This window comes from Carcharhinus amblyrhynchos, chromosome 20, assembly GCF_965287045.1.
Source record: "Carcharhinus amblyrhynchos chromosome 20, sCarAmb.v2.hapA, whole genome shotgun sequence".
In the NCBI taxonomy this organism is placed as follows: domain Eukaryota; kingdom Metazoa; phylum Chordata; class Chondrichthyes; order Carcharhiniformes; family Carcharhinidae; genus Carcharhinus; species Carcharhinus amblyrhynchos.
In genome coordinates, this window is record NC_137343.1 from 44,808,515 (window position 1) to 44,817,810 (window position 9,296).

A 9,296-nucleotide genomic window follows, 5' to 3' on the forward strand; every position below is an offset into this window, starting at 1 on the left:
TCAGTAATATATATTTACTAGATTAATAAATATACATGTATGGAGATTCCACACGTATAAATGTACAGTGGTTGCATCAATATGCAAACTGGTGCACTGTTTTTCCCTAGATATCATTTGCATTTGTATAGCACATTTTTACATCCTGAATATTTTCACGGCCAATTAACTGTTTTCACAGTGCATTCCCTGTTATCTTTAGAGAAATACAGCGGCGAGATAGCTCACGATGAAATCCCCGTAAGTAACTATGAGATTAATAACCAGATACCGTGCCTCACTGCTGTTGATTGAGGGCTAAATGATAGTCAGGGACTGGGAGAAGTTTCCCTGTTCACCTTTAAATAGTGCCACGGGATCTTCTAGGCCCAGCTGAAGGACAGACCAAGATGAAACCTAAATTTAATGCTCTGAAAACTCTGAATACAGCAATAGCACCAGATTATCACCCTGCAACAACTTTGCTGCACCATTTTCGGTCAGGATTTCTGATCCCAGCTTCTTCAGAAATGCAAGGTATAACTTCAATCCAATTGCTTCATCATAACACTGGCTCACTGGGTCAAAACAAGCTGAAGCCCCTTTTTACAGCACTGGCTACCATATTCTGCTAAGTGCTCACTAAAACATTGAAATGCTGGGACATTTACACCTCTCCTCAGTATGTGAGTGAATGTGTTGATAGGGGAGGGGTTAGGGTGGGTGACATAAATGGGTAAAGGGATTAGGGTGGAAGCTGGGTAGTGAGGTTGGGTCGGGGGCTCTCGGGGGAAGGTGGATGGTCAGGGTTCAAGAGGAAGTTGGCTCAGGTAAAGCTTGGGGAGTCAGGTGATCGGGGGGGGGTTTCAGGGTGGAAGGTTAGGGGAGTTGGGGGCTTGGGTGTAGTCATAAATTTGGGGTGTTAGGTGGAGTAGTTCAGGGTGTTGGGGGACGATTGGGGTTTGGGGATGTTGGGGAGTGATATTTAAAGGGTCGGGGAGGTGCGAGTATCAGTTGTACAGTTACTTTGAGCTTAGACTTTCCCTCGGGAACCAGATTGGTAAACAAAAACTTTCCAATGTCTCCAACTCAGTGTCACGGCCATTTCTGGAGGTTCCCAGAGAGTGGGAGAATTGCCCGTTGGAAGTTCAAACTTCCCAAACAATTCTCATGGATTCAGCGTATTAGGATTACAGGGGACCCTGGAGTGCAATTTGGGAGGTGTGGATGGTCTCCAATAATCCAGATCTGGGCCAATGTATCATCCAAAGGTTGGCATGTCCAACAGTACTGCACTGCAGTGGCTGCTGGGATTATACACTGAAACCTGGAAGGGGTTTGAATCCATAACATTGTGACTCGGGGTCAGCACTTGAGACAGGGTTTGGAGGGAAGGCAAGAAGTATTGGCTAGTGAATGTCACTTGGCCTTCTCCTGCAGCGTGGGGTTTTACGCGCTGTTAAATATTCAGTAAAGACTGACTCAAAATCTCCTCCCCTAGCTTTTGAGTGGCTGGGTTCACTCCAAACCCAGGAACACCGAGATCACCCAGAAACATGATCCAGCGAAAACAACAAACAGTCCAGTTCACATCTAGGATATCGATGTAACAGCACGTTTGACAGCAGTCCAAAGGTGAGCGGGTTAGGTTGATTGGCCATGCTAAGAAATTGCCCCTTAGTGTCCAGGGATGTGTAGGTTAGAGGGATTAGTGGGTATAATATGTAGGGATATGGGGGTAGGGCCTGGGTGGGATTGTGTTCGGTGCAGACTCGATGGGCTGAAGGGCCTCTTTCTGCACTGTAGGGTTCTATGATCTATGAGCATATTCTGAACGCTTGGTGTATTGTCTTATTTTCGTTCTAACAATAGATAGCAAACACTCCCATCCAACGTGATGCACTCAGATGTATGAGACTATTTTGACATCAGTCTTTCAAGCTACTGTCCCCAGCTCCAAATACAAGGAGCTGGAACCCTTCCTGGTCAGAGATGCCCTCACCACTTGAGCTTTGCACCACATCCTGACATAAGATGTGATTCAATAGGAAAGATACTGGCGCCTTGGGCATCCCTCAGCCCCCTTGGAACCCTGTGCATAATAAACACCTTTGGGTGCACTGGGTTCTCAGACTTGGGGGGGGGGGGGTTGCATAAATAATTAAAGGGCAAAATCAAATCTGATGCAACCATGAAAAATTAGCCACCCTGTGAACAGATGGTTAAGGTGAACGGGACTGGGCTTGGTCTAGTTAACAGAAGAATATGTAGTATTTTGTGCTCAGGATGAATGAGATTCCAAACCAAGCGACTCCCTTGCACGTCAGTCAGTATTTATTGTTTTTACAGTATGATACATCCGCACATTATTATCCATCCCCCCCACAACTGGGGAGTACAACATCACTCAGAACAAGCCTCTTTAAACTGCGGCCACAGAAGTGTGGGATCTGACAGCCAGACATGATCCCGAGCGAATAACTGGGATGGGATTACTACTGGGGATCGTTGCCATTGGATTTCCTGCACGTCGGTCTCATCCCAGCTCGATCCCCTCCTGACTGCAATCTGCTTTTCCAAGCAGCCCTGCCTCATTTGCTTTGCAAATCTCTGCACAAAATTGATACTTAAATGGGAGGAAAAATGGCAAGAGGTGGGGGGAGCGAATGTGGGAATAACGAGTGAGTAGTGAGGACAAATAGGGATCCGGTCAATACAAATGTGCAAATTATGTTTTATATATATATATATATATCCCGATCGGATTTACCCATCAGATAGGACACGGTCCCAGATTTGCATTTCAGAGCGTTTATACAAGCGGCAAGAGGGGTGAATGCGGGGAGACTGCCCCCGCCAATGCTATTTAAGAGAGACAAGGGGAGCACTCACCTCCTTCTCCTCTGGATCCCAGAAGAACAACCGAATGAATCAGCGAGCGGAGGTGGGGGGGGAGCCGGGGAAATACAGCAGGTTCAGTATCCCAGCGACGCCCATCGGCAGCCGGCGGACCGTGCAGAGAAAGGAGAGAAGGCAAGTGAATGGAAAGGTTGGATTGAGCAACACCAGAGACCGATGGTAACCGCGAATGGGGTTCCTTCCCGCTGCAATAAATGGGACTCACCCGATTTCAGCATTCGGCTCTTAAATCTGACATTGCTGACCATTGCGGCAGGTTTAAATCCCTCCGACAGCGGGGCGCACGGAGCCTGATTGACCGACAGAGCCAGGATTACTGACACAGGCAAACTGGTACCCAGCGCAGAGCGGCCAGCCAATCACCGGCAGCAGCGAGGCACACGCCGCCAATCAGGTCGCGGCGAACTGACAGCCAGCCAATGGCCGGCAAGGGCTGGAGGCAGCCAGCCAATCGGGCGCACGGCGCTGCCCCCATCAGCCAATGGCAGCCGCCCTATAGATGCGGCCGGGCCAATCAGCGGCGCAGTGAGGGAACCAGCCACAACAACCAATCAGTTGCAAGGGTGGGGGGGGGGGAAATGCCAGGGAAAGCCAATCGGAGACTGGGTACAGACACAACGAGCCAATGGGGAATCTGGAGGAAAAACACACACAAATAAAACTAAATGGAGGTTAAACACAGCTTTGAATTTTAGGGAGATGTTCAGAGTAAGCATGCATGGTAACTTAGAGTGACTAGTAAACATGGGTTGGCTGAAGTGATGCCCAACTGGAATGGGGCAATTGACACTTAGTTGGGGATTGGCATCCCACTGTCTCTATATCTCACCCAATTTTCCAATGTCACTCACCAGTGGACAGGGTCACCAGTGATACACTGGGAGGGGAAGGAAATGAAACGTTCGTGTTTATTTTTCAGACTGAAATATATTGAAATAGTTTTCATTCTTAAAACAAAAATAAGGAAGTGTCCAACTGATTCAAGCAATCAGACACCCAAAATAGACAAAAACAACTGTTGATTATAGGGGAAAATGGTCAACAACAGAGAAATTCCACATTGCCTGTTCCTGTTTGTGTGCCAATCAGATCTAGAATACTGGCAATGTCTGCCCACTTTCCAACCCTATGGTTTGTTCTGAGTCAACATTTTTGGATTTGATTTGATTTATTAATGTCACATCTATTGGGGTATAGTGAAAAATATTGTTTTCTTACACGCTATACAACCAAACATACCATTCATAGAGTACATAGGGGAGAAGGAAAGGAGAGGGTGCAGAATGCAGTGTTAGACATAGCTAGGGTGTAGAGAGACATCAGCAGGGAGGAAGCTGTTCCTGTATTGGTTGGTCGTGACGGAAGAGGGTGAAAGAGAGTATGTTAGGAGTCCATGGGATCTTTGATTATGCTGGCTGTTTTTCTAGGGCAACGTGAAGTGTAGACAGTGTGAATGGACGAAAGGCTGGTTTGCATGATGGACTGGGTTATCGTTTTGCAGACTTGGTCAGAACAGGAGTCATGCCAAACTGTGATACATCTGGTAAGGATGCTTTCTGTGGTGCATCTGTAAAAATTGGTGAGACTCATAGCATTAGAGGCATTGGTGAGCTTTCTTAACTAAAACATCAGTATGGAGGGACTAGGACAGGTTGTTGGTGATCTGGTCAACTAGAAACATGAACCTCTCAACCATTTCCACTTTATCACCATTAATCATAGAATCATAGAACCCTACAGTGCAGAAAGAGGCCCTTCGGCCCATCGAGTCTGCACTGAACACAATCCCACCCAGGCCCTATCCCCATATCCCTACACATTATACCCACTAATCCCTCTAACCTACACATCCCTGGACACTAAGGGGTAATTTCTTAGCATGGCCAATCAACCTAACCCGCACATCTTTGGACTGCGGGAGGAAACCGGAGTACCCGGAGGAAACCCATGCAGACATGAGGAGAATGTGCAAACTCCACACAGACAGTGACCCAAGCCGAGAATCGAACCCAGGACCCTGGAGCTGTGAAGCAGCAGTGCTAACCACTGTGCTACCATGGCACCTATTAATGTCGACATCCTGCAGGTGATGACTATCCCCTTCATTTTACTGACATTGAGGGAGAGATTATTGGCATCGTACCATTTCAACAGATTGTCTATCACTATCCTGTATTCTGTCTCATCATTGTTTGGAATCCAACCCACTATGGTTCAGCAGAATATGGAGCAGAATTTGGCCACACGGTCATTGCATTAGGAATATAGTAAGAGGTTGAGAAAACAGCCTTGTGGGGCACCAGTGCTGAGGATGATTGTGGAGGAGATGTTGTTGCCGATCCCTACTGATTGCGGTCTGAGGGTTAGGAAGTCTAGGATACAGTCACAGAGGAAGAAGCCAGGTCCTAGGCCATGGAATTAGGAGATGAGTTGTGTTGCGATAATGGTTTTGAAGGCTAAGCTGTAATCAATAAATAGGAGTCTGACATAGGTGTCCTTGTTATCCAGATGTTCCAGGGTTGAGTGCAGGGCCAGGGAAATGGCATCTGCTGTGGACCTGTTGCTGCAACAGGCAAATCTCAATGTCAGTACAACGAAGGAGATAATCATCAACTTCAGGAAGTGTAGTGAAGGACATGCATCTACGTCAATAGGGATAAAGTGGAAATGGTTGAGACCGTAAAGTTCCTAGGTGTCCAAATCACCAACAACCTGTCCTGGTCCCTTCATGCCGATGCTATAGTTAAGAAAACCCACCAATGCCTCTACTTTTTCAGGAGACTAAGGAAATTTGGCATGTCCACTACAACTCTCAACAACTTTAACAGGTGCACCATAGAAAGCATCTCTTCTGGTTGTTGCACAGCTTGGCATGTCTCCTGCTCTATTCAATACTGAAAGAAATTATAAAGGGTGGTGAATGAAACTCTATCCATCTCGCAAAGCAGCCTCCCATCCACTGACTCTGTCTACACTTCCTGGTGCCTCAGAAAAGCAGCCAGCATAATCAAAGACCACACGCATCCTGGACATACTCTCTTCCACCTTCTTCATTTGGGAGTCTGAGGTCAAGCACCAAGTAACTCTAGAACAGTATCTTTCCTGCTGCCATCAGACATTTGAACAGACCTATCTTATATTAAATAGAACTCCTTTCTTTGTATGTATGGTGTGCTTTACCTGTATCGTCTGGACTGCGGGCGCTGCCCAATGGGCAAGATGCCCAGGGGACACTTTGGCATTGCCTAGTCATAGGGCAGTGCCAAGGGGGTGGGGCCTAGGGCATGACCTAGGGGTTGAGGCTGGATGAGCAAGTCCTAGTGGTGATTGGGGAGGGGGTTGGGTGGTCCCATTGCAGCTCTGCATAGGGAAAATAGGGAGGCCAGTGATCAGGGTGCATTGGGGGGGGGGGGGGGGGGGGGGGCAGCCAAGGGTGCGGGCAGCCTGTTGGGGGTGAGGTCGACACTATGGGGGGTATTACCTTTGGGGAGGCAATTGGTGGTGGGGGATAGGGGGTGCTGGAGATTGCAGTGGACCAGGGTGGGGAAGTTCAGGGCTGAATCCAGATATAGTCAGGGACCCAGTGATCAGCTTGTGAGGGGGTGGGCTGGGAGCTGGCATTGCGGGGCTGGCCAGCAATTGAAAGACCATCAGTGTGGCACTGAGCGATTGGCGCATGTGCAGTCACCCACTCAGCACTATGCTGCCAGCCTCTCTGGTGGGAATAGGCTTCGCTCCCTGAAATTTAATGATATTCATGCTGGTGGCCTCTGCAGCACAGAGTTTGGGAGATTCTTCTCTGAACTCCCACCGAAAAAAAAGCATGAATTACTTGTTTTCATGCAAATTCGACACAGAACTTCTTTGGAAGAATTCTGCTTCAGGTAGTAATGAATGGATTTTCATTTCTTAACTGCTATGCATAAGCAAGGCTCCTCAAAAGATATCTGGTTGACCACACTCATTTTTTCATTTTGACAACGTAAGGTGTCTATAATAAAATGTTACATCTTTGCTGATTACACCACTTTCCCTATTTCTGCCCTGCTGCCATCAGACCTCGCATTAAGTTGATCTTTCTCCACACCCTAGTTTTAACTGTAACACTATATTCTGCAAGTTCTTCTTTCCTTCTCCATGTACGGTGTGTTTTTCTGTATAGTGTGCAAGAAACAATATTTTTCACTGCGTACTAATACATGTGACAATAACAAATCAAATCAAATAAAACGGATTACATAATGGCTAACTTTTCAACTAATGATCAAGCACAACTAAATCAATGTAGACACAATTGGATGATGGATGGATAAACAGTGTTATGGTCAGCACTGAAATGGCTGAGTCAATAATTTAATCAGGAAAGAAATTAGTTATGATCTTGTCCCTGATCTACGAAGGCTGCAAACTCCAAACAAATTTTTGATTTTATTCAGCAAATCTTAAAGAAAACTTGGCATTGAAAATCAGCACAGAATATTGAGGGAAAGCTTGTCTCATTGTTTCTCCCCAGATCTCCCTACCCAGAACCAAAAAATTTAACACACAGATTTGCATGCTGAGTTGAAGTTTTTGCAGTATCACCAACAGTGAGAACTCCGTGGTTCATTTATGCCACAATCTCTTGGTGCTCTTAACCATAAATGGTTAGTTTTGTGAAATATTACCTTTCATTTCAGTTCTTTCAAGTTACATCCTTCAGAACCTTTTGATGTTAAGAAAACTTTTCCAGTAAACTTTAAATTAACCTGGACTCATGTCGCTTTGAAATCATTGTTGCTCCTCATTAACTTAAATTGCTTTCCTTACAATAGACTCAATATTTTCCCACTACAGATATCAAGCTAACAGAACCATGCTTTACAGGAACATGTTCCTAACTTCCCCAAAAAAGTAATAATATTAATTAATAGCATTAATTTTACAAAACATGTGTCTTAATTTTACAAAGTACATTCCTCTGTGGTGCTGTTATGAATTGTAAAGCACCAACCTCTTAAATATTAACTGTGCATCAATGTCCACTTTTCCACAAGCTTAGATGCATCTCCTAGTCTTACTAGTAATTGAAAAGGATGCTTTTTATTGTCAAAACTATTTTAAAAAATCATTTGAAATCTATGTTACAATTCCCTCAATGATTTAATTGATAATCTCATGACAAATATGGAATTGAACCATCAAAATCAAGAGTGCCCTGGATTTAATCTCCTTCAGGAAAGACAATAGGATGTTTGGGAGAAGCGTATTCCTTCCATTTATGCTTCTTATTTCTGTCTTCTCTTTCCTTGCCAGCACACAGATTATAAATGATAGGAGTTTCTAGTCATTCACAATTTTGCATTTTCCTGAAATTTGTGAGTTAAGCCTCAGAGGATTTCCAGACTGCACAGTGCCTTTTATGATAGATGGTAAGTCTATAATAAGGTGATTGATGATGACGGGGATTACAAATTGTATCCAAACATACTGGCATTGCTACATCTTGGAGTTTTTTTTGTATCTAACTTCCCCATCCTTTCCATTGTTATAGTGATAGAATCATAGAAACCCTACAGTGCAGAAGGAGGCCATTCAGCCCATTGAGTCTGCACCGACCACAATCCCACTCAGGCCTATCCCCGTAATCCACATATTAACCCCGCTAATTCCGTTAGCCTACACGTACCGGATTATTAAAGGACAATTCAGCCTGGCCAATGCACCTAACGCACACATGGGAGGAAACTGGAGCATCCAGAGGAAAGCCATGCAGACAAGAGGAGAACATGGAAACTCTGCACAGACTGTGACCCAAGCCAGGAATTGAACCCAAGTCCCTGGAGCTGTAAGGCAGCTGTGCTAACCACTGTGCCACCATGCTGTCCTGAATTTGTAGAAACTGGTTTTGTGGAGCTTGGGAGCAAGACTATCACTGGGAGGGCTGTAAAACAAAGTTTACTTAAGTTAGCTCACTAAGAACAGGAATAGGTCTTTCAGTCCCTCAAGCCTGAATTCTGTGACTCAATTTAACCATTGCTGATTTACCAAATATTGTTCCATATACAGGGAGCAGGCGGGTAAGTGGAACTGAAACCACTATCAGATCAGCCATGATCTTATTGAATGGCGGAGCAGGCTCGAGGGGCTAGATGGCCTATTCCTGCTCCTATTTCTTATGTTCTTATCCCTTTTAACTAAAAGTGATTTTCCTTGAAAATTACCAAGGAATAAATATGTTCGAAAAGATGTTCTCTTTCTTTCCAGATTCAGGCTTCCCTCTTATCGTTATCTTTCCTCTCTGTTGTGGTCAATTGGCATTGTTAACTTTGTAATAAAATGTTACAACTACAAGTTGTTTTATGGTGTATCAGATAGGAAATGCGCATCTACTAGATTCTAGCCTTATTAACTACTTA